At 35.0% G+C, this 13,995-nt stretch overlaps 1 protein-coding gene across 5 annotated transcripts in view; it reads right to left on the bottom strand.

Moving 5' to 3' along the window:
- mctp1a (multiple C2 domains, transmembrane 1a) overlaps positions 1 to 13,995 on the bottom strand; it is a 148,031-nt gene that overhangs the window by 68,078 nt on the left and 65,958 nt on the right. The gene's annotated exons all lie outside the window — the stretch shown is intronic.

Here is a 13,995-nt window from a genome sequence, read left to right on the forward strand (position 1 = left end):
GCCTCATTATATACCCTGACAAAATAACAAGACTCAACAGAGAGAACAACTACTGTCCAGGGCATATTATAACACTGAATGTGTGTGGGTTTCCACAATGTTAGATGTGACTAGCTCCTGAAATTGCCTAAGCAACATCGTGACATTTGACTCAATTAGTTGGCAGTTTAATATAGTACAGTTCCTAAAGGAGAGCACTAGATGTCACTGTGTGTTAAGGGGAAAATTTGCACAGAGCCCTGCATGTCACCTGACCTGCTCTATCTGCAGTGGATCAGGAACCATTATAGTACTCTGAGACATGAAGAAACATACTGTAGCAGCATAATATCTGAGGAAGGCATGTGGTTTTATATCAAATCATTCTTCTTTACAAATAAATGAGAAGCAACATTTATAAGCTTTTTTTCATTAATAAATAAGCATTTGCATTTAAAACAAACTGAAATATAGAAAAATGTCATAACACTGTATCTTGATCAATTCATCAAGAAATTATTCAGATGCAAATGATGCTGTAACAATTATAAATAACATTGTGTGCCGAAAATGCAAAAAATCAGTGGATCAATGGATGAATCTGTTGTGCCAAACCACAGTAAACCCAGTATCCGGAATGGAGCCACTCTTGTAAGTGGTCCCTTAGATCTCATTATGTTGACAAAGACAAACATCAATGCCAGGGGAAATGTCAATATTTTGACTAAATTAAATGTTTTTTTTCCGGAAATCAACTACATAATGTTTAAATTCAGCTCATGCTCTGCTCTGCAGAAACCTGACTTTGCATCTCTGTGCAGAGATGCACGATCCAGTGTTAGCGATAAAAATAGTAAACATGACGCTACATTAGTATACAATAGCTTTGTGTGATAAAAAGACCAGATTCAAGTTTCACATATGCATAATCAAATTTGGCAGGTTATTATTAATGTACCATTGACTCATTATTAGAATAAATTGTACTGTATGTGAACAAGAATGAGATTTGAAGCAGATGACATTATTATGTCTATAGTCACATTTGAAAATTTAATGGTATGTTTTGTCATTTTTGGAAGCCCATGGTCACTATTAACTTTTATATTACATTAATAATAATAATACTGAAAAAGTCAATGGGATCTGAAACTATTATGGGCCGTTCACACCAGATGCAGCTTGCGCGAATAAATCGCACTATTCATGCGTAGTTGGACGCTTGAACATTTTGAGTTTATTCGCTCCATCGGTGCGTGAAATTCGCTTCATTGTCGCGTGAAACACTTCACAACAGATGCAAATTCGCATCATGGGAGGGGCTTCTGATTGGTTGAGTTCACACAGCATTGTGATTTCAACCATCTTTTGCATTATTGAGACACTGTTTTCCAAATTGAATGTTGTTCAGTGCTTTGGCGCAATGTATTTTGTTTAAAGCACTATATAAATAAAGGTGACTGATTGATTGATTGATTGAACCATCATTTATTTGGGTAATTTAAAAAATATTACTGTTATCGTGTTATGTTATGAAACTTAAGTTTTAGAAGTATTTCAGGCGAGAATGTAGTTTTTTAAAACTCAAATATGCGGTTTATTTATAAGGCGCCTATTTAAAAATGTGTTTCGCCGATTTCTGAGATGAACAGCTCGACCTTATCATGGCTATCGTTAGTCCTTCTGACATTTGCTGCTGTTTCTGATGTCTCTTTAGTGATTAAACATTAAATATTATTTGTTTTGAGTAACTCTAACAGGTAATCTTTGGTCTTTATTCAATTAATCTATTAATATGTTAAAACTAAAATAAAAAGAGGCAATACTGTTTGATATAATATTTAGTTTCATTGTAATGTAGGATATATAGGGCTACACATTTCCCTGAACTACATTTCTGAAGCTATTATTAAGTTTAAATTCATATCATATCATATTTCGTCTTCGGAAAATTGCAGTAGCCAAGACTTGCATCCTGTCCACGGGAGATCACACATATATCCGGTCCTGTTTCTATAAAAGTATGAAGATGTATTGTACGGCTCCAGGTATCCACATACAGCAACGATGATTTTGTCCTCCATTGTTGCTTTCGGATTTCTGTCTCCGCTCGCTACGTCGTAATCACGTCACTACTAGAGGAAGCTCCTGATTGGTTAACGCGGTGCGAATTTTCACCAAAGTTCAGATAGAACTGGCAGGATTCATGCGTTACGCGCATCAAACACCCGAAACGCTCAATTTGCGTGAATCACCTCATTCACGCCACCTCATTTGTGTTAATCACATCGCAGGATGTCTATCATGTCTTTGCATTGACTTTACATGTAAATCACCTGCGCTTAGCACTTCTTTCGCGTCTGGTATGAACACACCATTAGGTTACCAACATTCTTCTTTCATTTCCACAGAGAAAAGACAAGCATAGAAGTTTGGTGTGTGAGTTTTTGGGTGAACTGTCCCTTTAAAGCCTTTTGCAGTATAGGTATCTATATCAACACACTCATCTCCAGACTAGAGTATGTGATATAAATGAGAATAGTGTTGGTGTGGGCACATTAGGAGTGGCAAACGACAACTCCATAAGCAATCACTTCAGTTACATCAGCTCACTGAAAGAGGCTCCCCGTTCAACACCTCTGCAGTGTGAAACTCTCAATGCAAATCATCTCCTGTAGATCTGTATCACAGCATGCTGAATCCTCAGCACTGTCAGTGTCCACATGCATCCAAAAAAGTAAAACATTCACATACACACGTGAAAAGAAAGCTTCAGGTAAGCAAACCTCTTAATGCAAATCTCCACAGGCTTTAGTTCTAATAACTAATTTGTCTTTATATACCACTTAAATGCATCCCTTCATTCATGAGATGCAGGTTTACCAAGATGGGTTGTTATTTTCCTATTCATCCACTCCTAAAGTCAATCCTAATGTTCGTTCAACCACTGGGTCATTCATCTAAATAATACAAAACAACTGCATTCAAATTCAAGAGGAGTCAGTGACTCTAGATAATGGCTCTGGTCAAGCAATCTGTTTGCCTCTGGATGTTGATGCCCAGCTGTGAATTATGTTGGTGCACCATGAGAGATAGCTGAAAGAAGACCGTTTATTTTCATGTCTTTACTTCAGGATAAAGGAATGAAAACCAAAGAAGACCAAAGATGAAACTGTCTGTGGTGGAAAAAGGCTTGGGGGAAAAATGCTGACACATAAACTGAGGGTCTGATGAATGCCACATTTCTGCCCTTGACAGCCATCTGCAGCACAGCGTTTAGCATTATAAGAAATGAAAGACATTCATCATTCGACTAAAACTAGTCAAATCTGTGGTCAGAAATTATTTCTCATAAGCCACAGTGAAAGATGCACAGAATAGGGGACTTTCCCATAGTGCATTGACCATTACATTAATCAAACTGCCCTCCACAGCAATTGAGTGAGCAGGACGTAGAGCTGCTCAGAGAGATCTGTTCACCGAAGGATAAATAGATGGTTTGATTGAATGAGGTACTGTGTATGACTGCGTTGAGCGATACCTCCTCTGCAATATGTACATTAGACACCTGCACATTGCTCTCCAACTGCATTTTTATGGACCTATAAAACTTGTGCCACTGTCAATCTAAAAGGCTTGACAGTTTGAAACTGAAGACTAATTTCTTGGCCAGAAACCAAGGAAAAGTGGAACAGTGGATTATTGTATTGATTGTTTGCTAAAGAGGATGACCTGACTTCAAAACCAGTCAATGTAATTTCTTGACCCTAACCCTGCTCTAAAATACAGCTTAAATCACACTAATTGTTTAAGCCTTCATTGGTTTAAGCTGTTTTCCCCCCATTTGGATTCTTCCTGTTGTTTCCTCCACTTTCTTTTCAATAAAAATAGAACAACCCAAATACATTTTATTTTTAAATGCATTTCTCATCCAATATGCTTTTAGTGGCTTAATTTAGTGTTTTGTGTAGAGATTTGGTTTAACTAAGTTTTTATTATCATAAGTCAATTCAAATTCATACAGATTTTTTTTGTCAGTGTCAATGTCAGCACTTTTTTATAAGACTAAAACAGATTACTAAGGGTGCTTTCACATCTCTAGTTTGGTTCATTTTGTCCCAACCAAGGGCAAACAATTATACATTGTAGCAGTTTTCAGCTTTTTTGGTTCCTTTTCACACCACACTGATTGCTTTGGTCTGAACCAGTTGAAACTAACCAAAATGCAGTCACATGACAACATCCACCTCACTCATTGACCATGACGTTTTTCCTAAACTGCTTTTAAATTGGTCAGAATTTACGTGCGGGAAAATTCCAACATTAGAGGAAAAGCCAGCAAACAACACGGAGACAACACAACTATGGAGAGACGACTGTGCGAGCTGGTTTTGTCCCTGGCCACAATCTATTACATTACATCTATTACATTGTTTGTATACACCACAATATGCAAACAATACATTTCTATAATGAAGTGCTGATGCGGCTTGAAAACAATGTTCTAATGCACTGCAAACGGCGAGCGGGCATCGCTCGTAACTTCAAGCGGAAGTGTGCATTAATTCTTCCTAACTCTGACATACTCATGGTCATCAGACCAAATTTCTATGAGGCTCCGCACCTCATCACAACTCCAAGTTTGTCCACGAGCTGCCATGCTAAAGTGCAAACTGTCAACAAACACTTCCTCATTCCATAATGCACAGCGCAGCTAACTACGGCAGCTGGTTTAGTCCAAAAATGATCAGTACTTTTTGCAGTTGGGTCTGTTCGAGGTCAGATCACGTTCTCACCACAAACAATCACTCCAGAGTTAGTTTGAAAGCGTACCGAGACCACCTCTTCAAGCAGGTCTCGGTACGCTTGTTTGGTCCGCCTTTGGTGCGCACCCGAGTGCGATTGCTGCTTTCACACCTGCCCAAACAAACCGCACCAAAGGGGGAAACGAACTCTGGTACGATTCAACCCAACTAAATGAGGCAGGTGCGAAAGCACCCTTAAACTTACCATAACTCAAAGAATTCAAAGACCATGAGAATCAAATGTTCTTATAGTTGTTATATAGTCTATATAATCTATATAGTTGTTTTATAAAATACATAAAGTGTTTCAAGTCATGATTGTGACTGCTGTTTACAGTCTGAATATCACTGGGCCACTTAAACATTCAAATCAGCTGAATTTGCCCCTATAGCAAACAAAGAAACAGATGCAGAGAAAACAAATTAATTACATTATTATGTTTGTCATGTAAACTGCTGAATATAGAAAATGTGACTTGAATATATAAACGTGTGTGTTGTATTTCAATATCATTATTTGTATTTAAAGGAATAGTTCATCCAAAAAATGAAAATTCTGCCATTAATTACTTGCCCTCATGTTGTTCCAAACCTTCAGAAGACCTTCACTTACAGTATCTTCAACACAAGTTATTTTTGATGAAACCCGAGAGCTTTCTGACCCTGCATAGACAGCAACATGACTAGTATGTTCAAGGCCCAGAAACGTAGCAAGGACATCATAAAAAATGGTCCATCAGTGGTTCAACCGTAATGTTATGAAGCTACGAGAATACTTTTTTGTGCAAAGAAAACAATAATATAAACTTGATTAAAAAAAATTTTTTTCTCTTCCATCAGTCATTGACACAAAAGTACCACGGCACATGCGTGTGCATTCCGCTACTTGTAATTGTTGAGTAAAGTCGTTATTTTTGTTTTCTTTGTGCACAGAAAGATCTCGGATTTCATCAAAAATACCTTAATTTGTGTTCTGAAGTTGAACGATGGACTTAAGGATGAGTAATTTATGACAGAATTTTCATTTTGGGGTGAACTAACCCTTCAGTGCTTTATACCCAACTAGCACAATAATGTAATTCATTTGATTAACATTTCTAATCTTTTCATTTCTAATACAAATAAATAAAATAAGGCTGTGAGTAGATTAATACCAGAGGAAGATCCTAAGATGGTATAGTATGGGGTTAGGGCAAGGAGGATTTAGTCTCCTCACACCCCTCAGGAACCTGATGATCAGGTCATGCTTTCTCAAAGACTCGCCGTCTAGATCTATTTCCTTGCATGAACAGCCTTATAAGCCATCTAGCCCCCAAGGGGAAGTGTGATGTTGATAAATGTATTATCTTGTTTTGTTTAGCCCAAATTTTGTATGATAACCTGTGGGGTACTTCAGAAAGTAGGTTATGTGACATTCCCCCGTTTGTTTATGGATGAGTAAATGAATAAATTCAACTTTCAGTTCCAAAAACTGATGTAACTTTCAAAATATGAAAGTAGCCATATTAACTTATTCTCTGAAAAACATGCTACAGAGAATTATCATAACATAAAGCAATATTTTTTAACTCTTTTTACTCATTCTGTATTCAAAACTTTTATTTTTTTATTTTTTTATTGCAGCTGGATGCTTTCTATATAATATAGCACAGACGGTTCAGTCCTTCCAGGATTTTGCAATTTTGCTATAGAAGAATTTATCGCAAAATCAAGCAGACTACGCAATTGTCATGCTTTCGACAGTCTGAAGGTCTGGCTACGCAAGACTACACAGCACTGAGAGATACAGTGTGAAGAAAGCAGTCGAATTCGCCACAGAATCAACATCTCTCTTAAATCTTGTGAGAAGCATTCAAATTCAGCGCAGAATTCTGTTAAAGCTACAGAAAGCTAAAGAACAAAAGTCACTGATGTGGAAACCAGGAAAAACATTCTTCAATAAACACAAATCTCCACCACCGTTCGCCATTGATTTAACAAAGTAAAACTAGAGGAACAACTTGTGACAGAAATGGTCTAATGTTTTAACAATAACAACTTTTCCCAGCACTTCAAAGCTTTACGTATTAATGAATTTGTATTCATTCAATTATATTTAGATATTATAAATGACAGTAATGAAAGTAATAAAAAAATATATCAGATGTAATAAAATGAAAAAATATTGCACTGCTCCACTGCCCAGTAGGTGGTGACATTCAGTGCAAATGTAAATTGCAACTAAACAAAAGAAGAAAAAACATGTTTGGCACGCTTACTTTCAGAATCAGAAACCAAGTAAGAAAGGTTTGGGTTAATGAATTAATTAAGTTGGGGGTTAATGTTAATATATTAAAGATCACCACTAACAAGAAAGTACAATGACTATCATGTTTTGGTTGGCCTTTTTAGACATGGTACCATATTTAAAGCCTGTGTTGTTGAACATGTGCATATTCTTTCAGCACAATAAAGTAGCACATAAATTCAATGGTACAGAATATGATTGTTTTTATAGGGGAAATCTACATTGTGACCATATATTGGCTATACTATTTAGTAGTAAAGTTAATGAAAAATATTATTTTCTTCAGGCTGGTTGAGTTTTCTTGCGTTAGTAAAGATAATTTGTAATATGAGGTGGGAATACAATATCCTGCAGTAATTTCCTCTCGTGAGCTCAGAGACCAAGTACTGATGAAATCTTAATGGAAGTCATGTGACTGCCCACAGAATCCATCCAGTTCATTAGGACCTACAGATGCAATAGTTTGTGTACAATTTAAAGCACAACATGAATGCTGGTCTGAAGTCTATCAGTCTCAAAACAGACTCACATTCCTACTGTGTCCCCCAGCATCAGTGTGTGCCAACGTGCTCCTAGAGCTTGTTAAAATCACCCACCAGCAGTCAATAAGCTCTGATGTATCAACAAATAATAAGTGGGCCATTGTGACACAGGTCACACCTCAACATATTCTGCCAACCAACAACGCATGACTCAGAGTTAGAACACAGAATTGATGATGAAAAAAAAATAAAAGTTTAATTCTAACTAATAAATAATAATATAAATAATAACTAATAATAACTAATAACTAATAATAGCTAATAACTAGTTTTACTCATTAAATGCATAATTTACCCAAATTAAATTACAGTTTTTTTCTCGATTGCTTAAACACTATAAACCAGTGATATTAAAGACCATTACGCCATTTATGAAAAAGCACACCCATTTCCCTAAACTATAAACACTATTTGCTTTTTTGACACATGAATTAGATTTGTTGAACTGTCACTGCAAAACTCTACATACAAATCCCTTCATTTCTCATTGCCTACAACATGTTGTCATTTAAAAAGCACTAGCATTCATTATTGTCCACTCAAGTCAGCATAGCTTGAGCTCAATTAGCACACAGTTATCCATGTGGACACAACGAGTTAAAATTTATCACACACCAATCAGAACCTTCAACAGATAGATAAAAGAGCCCCAGTCAGTTCATTCAGTTTTGGAAAAATGGATCCAGACATGACTGAAAAGGTTGAGGACACCAGAGAGGGGAAGGAAAAGGAAGAGGAGGTGGACGAGGATGAGGGGCAAGGAGACAAGGAGTCTCAGATGAAATTTGGACCACTAGTTGACCTTGATTGATTTTGACATCAAAATATGATGTTTGGGGAGTTGGGTGAGGCGTTATGTATTTGTGTTTTCTGTTTTGAGAATATGAGGCATAATTTTGAGAAATGTTTAAGCAATCGAGAAAGACTTGTAAATTAAATTAAACCCTCGGGCCATCCAAGATGTAGATACGTTTGTTTCTGCTTTGGAAAAGATTTGGAGAATTTTTTTTTTGAAGCATCGAAAAATACATTTTGGTCCAAAAATAGCAAAAATGACGACTTTATTTAGCATTGTCTTCTCTTCCAGTCTGTTGTGAGAGAGTTCCAAACAAAGCAGTTTGTGCTGTCCGGTTCACAAACGAATAATTCGATGTAACCAGATCTTTTTGAACCAGTATACCAAATCGAATTGAATAGCTTTAAATGGTTCACGTCTCCTCCAAAAATCTCTTAAACTGTGTTCCAAAGATAAACGGAGGTCTTACTGGTTTGGAACGACATGAGGGTGAGTTATTAATAACATAATTTTTATTTTTCAATTAACTAACCCTTTAAAAGTACATATTAGTCCCTAAAGTGGACATACAGTATGAGTACCTAAAGTGTACATATTAGTTCCTTGAGTGTACCTTTTGAAAAGGTAACTTGCTAGTGACAGCTTTCATACCTTTTTTCTGAGAGTGTGTGGATGCTTTTTAGGACAAGACGGGGTGTGACAAAATTCATTTTCTTTTCTGTATGAAAAACAATCACAGGCCGTATTATCTAATTAGAAAAAGGCCTCTCTGTTGCATATTCATAATTACCCTCCCAAAAATCACAACGGCCCAAGAGCGTTTAAAAAAAAAGGTCATTGAATAATGCACACAGTGCATAATTAAGTTAAATTATTCAATCCGATTTCCCAGAGCTCTGAATGCTTGCTGTCATTGGCAGGAAATTTGGAAACTGCACTCAGGCACTGAGACAGCTCCATCTCCTTCAGTAGACCTACTTAACACTGGCCCTCTTGGGCCCAGTGATGGCACAGACTTTCAGCCCTGTCACTCACTAAACCCATTTTGTACACATTAGGTCTTTTAAGTGATACCCTCCTTGTGGAAAAAAAATAAAAACAAAAGGGTCTGAAAACAGGTTACACAGACACAGTGAGCAGCATGATACCCACTATGAAGCCATTTATGTGAACATACATATTATTTACAGGTACACATCTTTAAAGGTTCCCTAAAAGCACTGAATTTGTATTTTACATTGAGCCACATGACAAGTCAAATTAATGAATATATGATGCAATTATTTACCTCTGCATGCTTGCGAATTGTTGATGTCGTGATTTTATAAGCTGCTAGTTTGGTCTCCCTAGGCAAGCACAGCTTAAACCGCATAATAGAGCATAAATATGGCCAGGGGTTCACTTCATTTCTGACGAAGTTTAGTTTTCAGCGGTGTCTGCACCACTAACGCCTGTTTTGTCGGTCTACATCTTTTTTGTGATTTTAGCGCCAGTTTGCCCTCCTGCCCATTATTTACTGCAGTAGTTTCCAGGGAGTGATTTTTTTTTTTTTACTCAGTAATTAATATGTTTTAAAATGTAGCGAAGTACAATACTTCAAACAGAATATACTTAAATAAAAGTAAAACTACAGATTTTCAAAATTACTTTAAAAAGTAGAAGTATACAAAAAAGCTACTCAATTACAGTAACAGGAGTAAATGTAATTCGTTACTTTCCACCTCTGCATATTTCCATTATAGCATAGTGTGATGCTGCAAACACACCACTTGGTGGCTAGTACAACTTAAAAAGTAAATACTTTACAATAAGTTTTTTGTTTGTTTTGTTTTTTTACATTTTTCAAAAAAGAAAAAAAATGCATTTGTGTTTTTGATAATATTTGATGCATCATTTTATGGTTCATGTAGCATTAAGTACTAAAATGTGGGGCTCATACTGGAGGAGGAAAAACAATCTCTGAATATTTTATTCAGAAATATTGAATTTGCCACAGTCATAAATATTTATATGTCCAAAAAAGTCCCACAGAATGTAAATCAATGAGATCTTTATAACAGTATATCAAACTACTGACATAAAATGCATATAAATATCAGTTGTCCCTCAAATCTTCCAATAATATGACTTAATAGGATGATATTTAAATGTTTTTTGTTTGTTTAAAAATAAATATTAAATAAATAAACATTAACATGCAAATGTCTGAGGTCTGAGATATTCATTTTTAAATATTTTTGTGAAAATACTGAAATATTATTACAATGTATACAAACTGTTTTCTATTTCAGTATATATTAAAATATAATTTATTCCTGTGATGACCAAGCTGTATTTTCAGCATCATTACCCCAGTCTTCAGTATCACATGATCCTTCAGAAATCATTCTAATATGATGATTTGCAGCTCAAGAAGTATTAACAATGTTGAAAACAGTTGTGCTGTTTACTATTTTTGTGCAACCCATGATACATTTTTAATGAATAGAAAGTTCAAAAAAACTATGAATACAAATATCAGTTGTCCCTCTAAATCTCACAATAATATGACTTAGTGAGATGATACTAAAGTTTTTTTGTTTAAAAAAATAAAATAAATAATAATAATAAATTGTCAAATTAAATGACAGAACGCATGTAGTAAAATGTGTACAAAAGGTAAATCATGTTATATTAGAAGTCTTAAAAATTTGTGCATATGATACAGTAGGCTTATAAGGTTACATTCTGAAAACACTCAGGCATCCTGAATAATTTGATATACTGTATATAAGATTTTGTTAAACCCCTAATTCTGAGTAATTTGTGCATTACAGTTTATTTTTTATAGCAACAAGAGCTAAATTCTAGTCAAGCCTTTTATTACTAACCAATATTTTGAGCCCCTCATAAGATATCTGAAGTATAAAACTTATCTGAGATACGTCTTTTTCCATTTTCTTTTACTAAAATATGAGACGGTTCACAGGCTGGGTTCAAATTGGCTGTCAGGCGTCTGGATATTTAAGACAGCGCTGAAGAAAAGAAGCCTTTCAATAGCACATGGAAAAAGAAGAGAGATGTGGTCAATTCCCCTCACATCTCCGGCACACTCCATTACCCAGCATGCCCCATGACAGCAATGGATTGATGACTGCAGCAGTTTCTACTGTTATTCAGTCTGGTGATCCCTTGCTCAAGTGTGTATGATTGTGTGAGTGTATGAATGCAGTTCTAACACAGCATGCAGCTATGAATGCAGAGTAAGATCACACGCTTTAATGCAGATCTAATGCAGCAAGTATACTTGACAACACTAGGCTAAATATAAAAATATACAATAACATTCAACAGGGTGAGGTCTGTGAGATTTAATACGAAAAAAAAGAAAATACTGAAATATTATTACAATGTATACAAACTGTTTTCTATTTCAGTATATATTAAAATATCATTTATTCCTGTGATGACCAAGCTGTTTTTTCAGCATCATTACTCCGTACAGTCTCAGTATCACATGATCCTTCAGAAATCGTTCTTATATGCTGATTTGCAGCTCAAGAAATATTAACAATGTTGAAATCAGTTGTTCGGTTTAGTGTTTTTGTGCAACCCATGATACATTTTAATGAATAGAAATAGAAAAGAATAGAAAATAACTTGTGTATTTGAAATAAAAATCTTTTGTGACATTTGACCAATTTAATGTGTACTTTGTGTTTAAAAAAATGTAAATTCAATTCTTATTTACCCCAAACTTTTGAACAGTAGTGTATATAAACATATATTTTCCTATTTTCTTTCCCTCCTCTAGCTCCCATTTTTCACAAATAATTCATATTTAACACTAGTGGTTAGGACAAATGTGACAAATAATGCCATACACATAATTTTGATTCTGGTCATGCTAAGGAGTAATATGTTGCATACATTTACACCTGGTCACTTCATGTGTTTTTCCTGATTGGAGATCTATGTGATTTGTTAAAATTGGGTTCATTTAGTCTTTGCCACTTAAATGTGTTTCCACAAAATGGAAATAAATGAGATCTTCAATTCTGTGCTATATGCAAATTTGACGGAGATAACCTCAATAATAGCAACAGAAATGCTCTGCATTTTATTCATCATCAACTATTAAGACCAAAGACCACAACATGAGAGAGAGAGTGGCGTCAGCACTGGTAACATTATAGTCTCACTACTTTTAAAGATGATTGTTTTAAACATCTGCAGCAATTTGCACATCAGCTTGTCATCCGAGGCAATGCGTGTTGAATTGGCACTGACACATCTGGCTATGACATGTCATCTAGCCTATAACACACTCCCACACAATAATTATTTCAACATTTCGTGAGGAGTAAAATTTACATTTGTGATTTCAACAACCAGGTGTATTTACACTTGTACAGTTTTGTCTGGAATGTGTCTCAGACCACCTCCTGGTCTTTTTTATGATCGGATAGCTATCTAATCAGAGAAAACCCATAAAGTGACCAGACATTTAGACTTACGGGTAGGACACTTGAGATTGCATTTTAATTGTGATACTGCATGATAATTGTAGCAAAATATCTTGTTTTTCTTAAATGCATTGACACTTACACTTCAGAAGTCTTTATTGCATTTTCATCAAATATCCTGCGATCATTGCAGACTAGCCGATGTGGATTTGAAAATGCAAAAACATTTATTTGTTGAGAATAAAGATTCAAAAGACATATATATATATATATATAATTTTATTTATTTATTATTTTTTTTTTTACTTTTTTTTTTTTTTACTTTTATTTGGAAAAATAAATAGCATAAATTAAAAATTGAAGTGCTCTCCAATAGAAGAGCAGATGGTGGTATTGATATTTTATTTTCTGACACAATAAATATTTTTGTAATCCATTTTATTAAAAGATTTCTAGCTAACCCTAAGTCCCGTTGGTATTTTATTCCCAACCATATTTTTATTGTTATGAAATCGGTGGTCTTTCCTTCATTTTGAAATGTAACCATCTATCTATCTATATATATATATAAATTTTTTTTTCATTATTTTTCCCCAGGTGTTTTCATAATAATTCCTACCCGCGAGTCTAAATTTATAATACTTACGTACATGTGGTTATAAGTTTAAGAGTATGATTATTTATAACACAATGAACACCATATTACATCTACTTCATTTACAGTATAATGGACTGTATCATATCTTGACATTGTTTATTTAAGATCTGCACAGTTTCTTACTACAGCTTGAGTGTTATTTGAGTGTTTCCTTTGGAGCTAATGTTAATTAATTGATTAATTGAGCTTAATACTCAAACTGAAAAAAAAAGCAATGTTTTATACGGTTACGTTTTATTTTGATGGTCCCCTTAATCAGTCGACTATAAGCGAATTTGCCACCAGATGCCAACTAACTCTCCCTGGAGTATTAGTATGCTCAAGAATGGTAGAAACTAGTATGGTAGAATGAGTTGACGTACTTGCAAAGACACTTACAGTGTGTCAGTTTATCTGTTGGTTGACCATCAAAATAAAGTGTTAGCATACATTTACAGTAGCAGACATACTTATACTCCAGTGAGCTGCAGATATGTAGTTGCA

Source organism: Carassius auratus, chromosome 30 (assembly GCF_003368295.1).
Source record: "Carassius auratus strain Wakin chromosome 30, ASM336829v1, whole genome shotgun sequence".
Classification (NCBI taxonomy): domain Eukaryota; kingdom Metazoa; phylum Chordata; class Actinopteri; order Cypriniformes; family Cyprinidae; genus Carassius; species Carassius auratus.